This window comes from Phragmites australis, chromosome 21 (assembly GCF_958298935.1).
Source record: "Phragmites australis chromosome 21, lpPhrAust1.1, whole genome shotgun sequence".
Taxonomy (NCBI): domain Eukaryota; kingdom Viridiplantae; phylum Streptophyta; class Magnoliopsida; order Poales; family Poaceae; genus Phragmites; species Phragmites australis.
In genome coordinates this window covers 19,800,485-19,809,978 of record NC_084941.1, presented here as the reverse complement: position 1 = coordinate 19,809,978, position 9,494 = coordinate 19,800,485, and the positions used below count along the sequence as shown (strand labels likewise).

The 9,494-nt window shown below is 40.0% G+C and overlaps 1 pseudogene; it reads left to right on the top strand.

Moving 5' to 3' along the window:
- Positions 1-2,655: 2,655 nt before the first annotated feature.
- On the top strand, positions 2,656-6,826 carry LOC133903207 (disease resistance protein RPM1-like; annotated as a pseudogene).
- Positions 6,827-9,494: the final 2,668 nt, after the last annotated feature.

Genomic DNA, 9,494 nt, shown 5'->3' with positions numbered 1-9,494 from the left:
TTTTTCTTCTTCTAGCATTGATTTTTAGGAGGAAGAAATTTGTGTTGGTATCTCCCATTCTTAAATAGGCAATCTTGGACGCTTGTCCTTTGTTGGTGTTACGTGAAAAAAAGCTCAAAAGTGATAGGTCATAATCGTAATTAGTGACAGGTACCGCACCAATCATCTCAAACGTGTCACTAATAACTAGTCATAAGTGACAGGTAAGAACCCGTCACCAATAAAATCATTAGAGGTGGATCAAAACTTGACCCATCACTTATTAAGGTCATAAGTGATGGATCACACTTATGACCGACGAACGTTTTTCCCGTTTTTTGACACGAAAAAATAAATAAATAAAAAATTCACCTGAGTCATCCCAATACAGAGTCATCACCACTCGCCACATGTCACAGGCGATCTTTCACACTATTTTAATTCTTTGCATTCTAACAGAATCGAACCCGCGACCTAGCCTCGCGCGCGTAGCACGCTTACCACCTCACCCTCGCGTGCGTTCTGAAGGAAGCCAGAGATATTATCCTTTTAACATTTCGTCGAAGGTCATTGGTGATGGGCCACTGTTACAACCCATCACCAATGACTTCATTGGTGAGGGGTCGTATCAGTGACCTGTCACCAATGACTGATTTTTATTTTGACAAATAAAATAGGTGATCTGGAGCGCTTTTAGAAAAAATGACATAACTTTTGCATACATACTCTAATTTTGATGTTCTTTTGACTCTACGGACATCTGCAGAAAAAATTACATCCATTCCTCCATGAACTTGTCGGGTTCAGAGAATTGTTTTAGGCTAAAAATGGCTTAGAAGATTGAGTTCTCGCTCCCAGAAGTTTCTACACCATTTTTGGAATGCGAGTTTGTGTCCATAGCCACCATCCCTTACATCAAACTTGAAAAAAATTGTACAATAATTCCTATTCTAGTGCTGCTGAGGTGAGAAAAAATAAGGGAAAAATAAATTTTTTGGCATACTATACATATATATGAGTATATGTCGCCATGCACTTTTGCATAGAGAAAAATATTATATATATATATATATATTATGTATATGTATCTATATAAACCTAAGTATATGTATGAATAACTAGGAGTATATATATATAAACACAATACATGAAATAATAGCTCTATGTATAGATCAAGTCATTGGTGATGGGTCATAACTTGACCCGTCACTGATAACTAGCTAGGATGACCCGTTACAAATGAGTTAGTCATTAGTGACGGGTTCAGTTCTAACCCGTCATTACTGACTGGCTAGGATGACCTGTCACTTAGTCGTAATAGGTGACAGGTCACAACTATAACCTGTCACCGATGACTGATCTAGGATGACCTATCGCCAATGACTGATCTAGGATGATCTGTCATAAGCACTTATGATAAATCATAAGTGACGGGTCACAACTATGACCCGTCATTTTTATCATCAGTGACGGGTCATATTATGACTTGTTACTTATTTCGTATCTTCTTTGTCTGTTTTTTACGTAGTGTAGCCTGCTCTACAGTATCAAGGCCCAAGATCCATTTCTTAAGTTGCACTCGCAGGAGATGCTCTTTGATCGAGAGGCGTCTTGTTTCATGAGCGATATCCAGGCGAAGGACAACATCTAAAGATATAAGAAGTTGTAGATTGGAGTCCACTAGGATCGTTGTGCTCTAGGCCTTTGAAGCTTCACCTATAGGCCTTTGAAGCTTCACCTATGCGTCTGAGCTTATGATTAAAATGTGAAAAGGATCTGAATGACTAGTCGGGGCACTCCAAGCCGATGCAATGGATTGCATGAAGCTTGGTATGAGGATCCAAAAGTTTTCTAAGTTCTGGGATGACGCGGCCTAGTTATGTTGCAAAGCAAAAGCGGATAGTGGTCAGAGAAGGAGGTGGAGAGCATATTTAAGACATTCTTGTCAAAGGCACAATCTCATTCTGAGTTGCAGAACATCCTATCTAGCCTGACCAAAGTTTGGCTTCTTCTCCGCATTCAGACAAGGTATACTGTATCTGTATTCAGCTACTCCCAATATTATGGAACAAAATATGCGGATCCTAATACACCCAGACATCTAGAAGGCATATACTTGAAAGGCCTCGAACGGTTACCCGACTCGAGTATGACTAGTATCCAGGTTGGATTCATCTGTTTTGATATGGCTGATAAGTTGAAGAACTCCCTATCGACTACGGCTAAAAACAAGGCAATATCTCGGCCCCATATAGGGTGGGGACTTAGATGCCCGGAGGAAAAAAGGCTAATCTAGCACATCTCGAGGCAAGCGACACCAAGACCTAGCAAATGAGAGACTCAGTGACTTCAACCCTAGATTAGTCCAAATAAAATTTACTTGATTATAATAGGTTTAGCAATATTGCTTTTACTTGAAATACCAATATACAACATCATCTACATAGGACATAGCATATTACTCCAACTGGGGCCCTGAACCTGTCTACCTCGCGTGTCTTATTTCGTGCTTGATCCATGATCTCAAAGGTACCCCTTGTTCAATTTATGGATATATTATCATGGAATAAATCTTCGACAGTTGGTGCCTTCATCTGCTTTTCAGGATCGATCATGTCTTGAGTACACGCTCGAGTGGGATTCTCTGATGATGGCTTCTACGACCACTTCGAGTCAATGCCGGCCATCTTCACATCGCCTCCAGCTGTGTCTGAGATCATCTTTGGAACTATGGCATACCGCTGGGACGCTCAAGATGGACTGATCCATACTGGTATCATCGAATCCAGCATCATTGGATGCATACCGCGAGGTGGGACACTGACAACGACAGCGAGAGTAAAGAAAGTGGTAATGGCAACTCCATCGACAGCCAGAGCAGCCGAACAGATCGATTTGTGTTTATGGCCGGAGGAGTCGGAGTCACATCCACTGACCTGAACGCGGTAGATCCAAACACCGTGATGGAGAACGGTGGGGAAATCCTCATGGACTCCGCATCAGTAGCCGCTGCCCACAGTACCGGTGCCTCCGTGGAGCTACCATTAGAAACATCCATAGCTAGAGCCTTGCATGCCCTTGATACCACTCATCTTCGATGGGCCGCAGAGATTCCAGTGAACCATGATATTAAACGATGACTTGTCGAGCAGACACCTCTTGGTCGGGTGATGCCCCCACTAGCAGCAGTTCCTAGACCAAGGAATGCACCCTCTCGAGATAGCCATCATGGGACTAACAAAATTGGTTTCATTATTTTTGGATTAGCAAAGAGTAAACTATGCATTTAACTAGATTTAGTAAACACATTTTCTCACAGAAAATATTCAACTTTTTTATAAGTATAAACACTTTGATCATATAGATATGTTACAAGGAAACCAACAAAATTTATTTCACTTGATTTGAAGCTCAAATGAATTAGTTATTGATTTTACAAGATTGATCTATTTTTTGGTTTTTTGTTGAACTTCACTAAAATTCGAGAAAAATACTCGATAAATTGCTAAAATCGAACGGTTACTGACGAATTGAAAAAATGTGAAAAAACAGCTCGATAAATCACTAAATGCAGTCGGTAACCGTAGCAAACCGACTAGTTACCGTTCGGTTGATTCGATCCGAATTCTCGCCGAATTTCAAATTTGATTGAGTGAATTTTGAGAGGATTCTCGGTGAATTTTGCCCAGTTATCGCGATAACAGCGATTTTCTGGTAACCGCAGGTGAGCAATTTTCAGGATCCAAACGGTTTTATGAACCTTGGTTGTCCCTAGTACAGATTCTGATGCACCTGCTATGGATTTGGAGGTTGACGGCAAGGAGGGCACAAGGGAAGAAAGTGTTGCTGCTATTGATGTCGCTGAATTGGTAGTGCACTAGGCAGCTAGTGCAAAACAAGATGGAGAGGATTATGTTGTTGTGCTGCCTGCTACCGTGGGTTGATGTTCTCCTTTGTTGCACGTGTAGGGCTTATCTAAGCGATGGTTCATCGGCTTCTAGTGCTTGGGCTTAGTTTTGCTGGTGTGTTACATCTTGTTATTTGCTAGCTTTTACTTTGTTGCCGCTAATATTGTTCTAAGTTGTTGGGTGGTGCTGCTGTTGTGTTAGATCGTGATTTGGTACTACAGGTTCTTTTGTTAGGTGCATTTACATCTAATTTTAGCCTTTGTTTTCTCACTATGGTCTGCTAGTATCTTAGTCTCATATTAGAGTCTTTTTAATTCCGTTGCATCAACATTCAAGTTTCAGTCTCTTTTTGAGTTTATCTATGCTATGCGAGTTTATATATTTCTTCATCGATTAGGCAATTTTTTTTATCGTTATTGATGCAACAATGTTATCTAAGTTTTTTCATAGCTTTAGTGATAACTTTATTTGTTGTCTTACTATTTATCATTATTGTGTTTGTAGTTCTTGATCTAGAGCATTCTTATGTCATCTTGATCTTTTCATAGTTTTTAGTAAAAATTTCGTTTATCGTCTTGCTACTCATCATCGTTTGTTGCAGTTCTTTACCAAATGCATTTCTTGTTGTTGTAATCACAACTCTACTACTATGCTCCATTTTGCATCTTTTCGGCTTAATTAGATAGGATTATCAAGGTCCTGCTCTCTGACAGTTTTGAAGATATAGTTTTTGATGTATTAATTTTATTTTATCTAAGTTTATTACTTAGTATCACTTCTTTTAAATGCAACGCTATTGTATATATCTTGTATTTGAGAGGTGTTAAGGGTATAATAATTAAGGGTATTATAGTAATCTTTTATTCCTAAGATTTCCCTCGTATACTCTACGTATTATCCTCATAGACTACCATTAAATATAAATTACTATTCCTAACATCTTTAACCCCTTGAAAGCTTCTCTTACCGAAAAAGCACGGCGTGTATCACCGAAAGTGTGGATATTTCGCTGGTGGCAGAAAATGTTCCACACCTCCGTACCTTGCTTGTTTTCCAGAATTCCTTCACCTTTGGTTCACTTCGTTCATTGTCAAGCATCAATAAGGTGCTATCTGTTTTGAATCTACAAGATAGTTCAATTGAGCGGCTACCAAAAGAGGTGTTTAACTTGTTCAATCTGCGTTTCCTTGGTCTGAGGCAAACCAAAATTGCAAATCTTCCACGATCCATTGGAAGGCTGAAGAATTTGTCTTGGACGCCTGGAAGTGTAAAATCGTGAATCTACCCCAGAAGTTACAAAGCTTCGTAAGTTGACGCATCTTATTATAACTACCAAACAAGTTGTATAATCTTTGCAATTTGTACCTTCTATTGGTGTGCCTGCTCCTTCAAATATATGTTCCTTGACGAGGTTGCAAACACTACTACTGATGGAAGCTAGTGCTGAAGTGGTCCGTTGCATTGGCGCTCTCGTGGAGTTGAGAACATTTCGTATCAGCAAAGTGCATGGTTGCCATTGTGAAGATCTGTCCAAGGCTATCAGCAATATGCCTCGTCTTACGTGGCTTGGGATCCAGGCAGATGATCACCATGAAATGGTGCGGCTCAACATACTTCAGCTTAGCAATCTGAAAGCTTTTCTTGCTTGGGGCATTATCGAAGGAATCGTTACCTCATTTCTTGTCGTTGCTTAGTAATCTGAAAAACATCACATTTCTAAGGCTTGTGGGGTCAAATACATTTTCTTGTCTTGAGGGGCTGCAGCAGTTTGTAAAACTTCAGCTTTATGATGCATACCATGGCAATAAGCTGTTCTTCTCTGCAAAAGCATTTCCAAATCTCACGGTACTGAAAATAAGGGGTGGGCCACATCTTATTGAAATCGAGATAGAAAGAGGGGCCATGAAGAGCCTATTGATCTCAAGCTCCTGCTCTGTCCACGGTTGAAGATGTTGCCTCATGGTATTGAATATGTGACCACTCTTGAAGAGCTGACATTGGATCAAACTGCAGAACTTGTCTAGAGGGTCACAACGTAAGAAACTATTAGAGAAGACACGTTATTAGTGATGGTCTACTAGAGTCCATCACTAATGTATTATTAGTAACTGGTCTAGTGGTGAATGACTTGTCACTAATATGTAGTCCGGACTAGGATCCGATCAAGACCCATTATTAACGAGGTGCCATTAGTGACGACAATAGAATGATCTATTACTAAATATAGTAGTGACGAGGCATATAATAGCCTATCACTAATGATAGATATAGATGGCACATGTTAATAAATGTAGCCTCGGGCGGTTTATAGCTGGGGCCATTCATTAATGATGGGTAAATAAAGACACATATTACTAATGTGAAAGTAATTAGTAACGGGTCATAATTGTCACCCGTCACTAATGTGCTATTTTTGGATTATTCGAGACCAACATCATTAATGACGTGTTATGAGGACACCCGTCATTAATATAAAGTCATTAGTGATAAGGACCTGTCACTAATGAGTAATATTTACTGTACCGAGTAGCATGACCAGACAGTGTATGTCCACCGGCTGCAGTAAAAGTACAAATTTTTTGGCGATTTTGTTATAGACCAACCAAATCTTAGTAATTTGAAGTTATAATTGTCCCTTGGCCTTTGAAAATTTGCATTTAGTGACGGATCTCAACTGTAACCTATCATTGATGACCATCATTAGTGACGAGTGTTGACCTGATACTAATGAGTCATCATTAGTGACACATTTGAAGTGCTGAGTATAAAATCTGTCACTAATAATGGTTATCATCCATCACTAATATGTTGTTCTGACGTAGCAAGTTCGGCAGAAGGAAGAGGGGAGGATTTCTCATGTCCAGCGAGTGTATGTTGCGTCCGTTAGAAATGGCGAGTTGGCTTTTGAAAAGATAATATGTACTCTGTCAGGACGATAATCATTTGTCTCGCAGTTATGATCTCTTATGATAAGCCAACTGTTGGCCATATTCTTCTCGAATGTGTCCTCTATCGATACCTTTTCTAACTATTTCAGAATGGTCGCAATCAGCTTAGTGGTATGTGTGATATTTTTCCATGTAGCAATTACTCTTATTTCTTTCTTTTTTGTTTAAATAGAATTTTGAGTTGAACCATTTAGCGCAAGAATGTTTCACGATTAAATAAGAAAAAATTTACTTGTCAAGTACTGTTTAATTAACTTGAATGAGTTGAGAACAGGAAATGTATTTTTGGAAAACTGAAGGGAATGCAGTCCTTTTATTGTTTACATGTACAACCGTCTTTGTTCATCTTTAGTTGTAGAATCACGTAGTGATGAAAACTGTGTGCAATGTTACCGATCGCCATTTTCAAAAATTTCGATGAACACTATTGGAATATCTCGATGGTCAATTGAGTGCTGCTGATAATGCTCGAATGATTGTCATAGTAATAATATCAAGCAAATCATCACTTGTTTCAGAAAAAGATCATGCAAGCGAACTGAAATCTGTATGAAATACGGATCTGTTTAGATCTGTTGATTGATTTTCTACTGGAAAATCGTTCAAAATTTTGACCGTCGGATGGAGCAAAGTGGTCTAATCTCCCTCACCCTCTCTCAGCACTAAAGCTAACCCACCCGACCCGCACCGGTAGCAAACAAGCCTTTGAAAGGTTGTAGCGATTATTTTTAGATTATGTATGTAATTTTGGTGATTAATAATAATATAGTTAATAGGACTAACATGTTTGTCAAGTATATATTTTATTAAGTTTTATGGACGTAATACATGAAGAAGCCACCGAAGCCGAACTTAAGAAAGATTGAATTAGATGAAATTAAACACATCGGATGATTTGATGCTTAGTGAAGTGTATACACCGAAGTGTTTGACTCAGAAAAGAAAAGTGAAGCCCTTACCGGATAGTCCATTACTCTGAGTGTTATACACAACGGAGTATTTCTCAGCTTAGAGGAGAAAAAGAACAGTACACCAGATGGTCCAGTGCTCAGCAAATGTGCACACTAGAGCATTTTCCAGGAGAAGTACAGATCTTCAGAGGAATGGTTTGAACTCACCGGATGATCCAGTGTTCAGAAGGAGAATACACCAAAGGTTTCACCGGAGGATTTTTCAGAAGGTTTTCAGATGTGTGAAAAGTTGTACACACCGGATGGTCTAGTGATCAGAAGGATTATACACACCGAACTAATGCACAATTTGAAGTGGTTCAGGTTGGCTCAATTCTACATATCAGATGGTCCGGTGATGAAGTTAAAGAATACACTGGAATACCCAGTGTTCATAGATGAGTTTGAGTAGTGTTCTAGCAGCTAGTTTCTACTGCTGTACTTACCGGATGATCCGGTGTTAGTACTTCTATTGGCACCGAATCATCCAGTGTTCACAGTCTGTTGGAGCCGTTAGAGTAACAGCTAGTCTGCGGGGTTGAGACTATAAATACCTTCACTCGACCATTCGAGTGTGCTAGAGTCCAAAAAAACTCATATACACGTAAGAAGACATCAAGCTATTAAAGTGCTAAAAGTGATTATCCAAGATAATTAACACAATATTAAGGGAGTGACTAGTGCTATTAGGCCTAGAGAGTCGTTGCTAAGTGTTGCTGCCTAAAGAGAGGATCAAGAAGTAATTCTATATTTGTACCAAGTTGTATGCCGACACTTTGGAGTTTTAATGACTCGCTGGCATCATGAGTCTTGGTGACTTGCCAGCACTATGAGTCTTAGTAGCTCATGCTTGTTGACCCTCCGACTTAGTGTGGAGCGGCAACAAGACTCTTGATGGGGACACGAAGACTCTTGCCATGGTGACTTAAACTTCGAAGTGAAGATGACAGCAAGTGACCGAAAGATAGACTTATGGTAAGACCTTGCCTTGATGACTCAACGTACTTGAGGTCTAGACGACTCAAGGGCCGTGATCGGATACTGTCCGAGAGCTATAGCCTAAGTGGCTGCTCCAACATGGATTATAGATAGCGTTTATGCCATTAATACTACGAGATAAAAATCCATGTAACGAGTTTACTCTCTCTTTACGTTTCCATATTTACTTACTTGCAATCTATCCTTGCATGTTTACCTTCTTCGTATAGTAGTTTATTAAGATTGACTATAGGTTGCAAACTTTTTGAGCGGTAGAGTAGACACACTAGATAAACCTAAAGCACATTTAGATAGAAATTGATATAGATTTATCTTATGAAGTTTTTGAAACCGAATACTTTTAAATGTCCTAATTCACCTCATCTTCTGAGGACGCCACCGATCCCTTCAACATCCTATCTAGTGCTACCGCTACTAGTATGATACCCCTGACAACGACCCCGATCCCTCCTGCACTCCACCTCCTCAATGCCTTACCATCACTGTCTCGAACAATAGCGTGGCCCTTCAGTGACCACCTTTGCCGCACACCACCCCTTTGTTGCCGCCCCCATCTCTTCTTCCCCTCAGTTAGCCTCCTCTCCTTCATCTCTGACAAGATGCCGCCACCTTGCCCTTCCACCCCCACCATCGCCAAACCGATGACCTCACCTAACCATCCCTCTACAACCCGAAAGCTCTCACCTCACCAGAGAAGACGACCACATGGA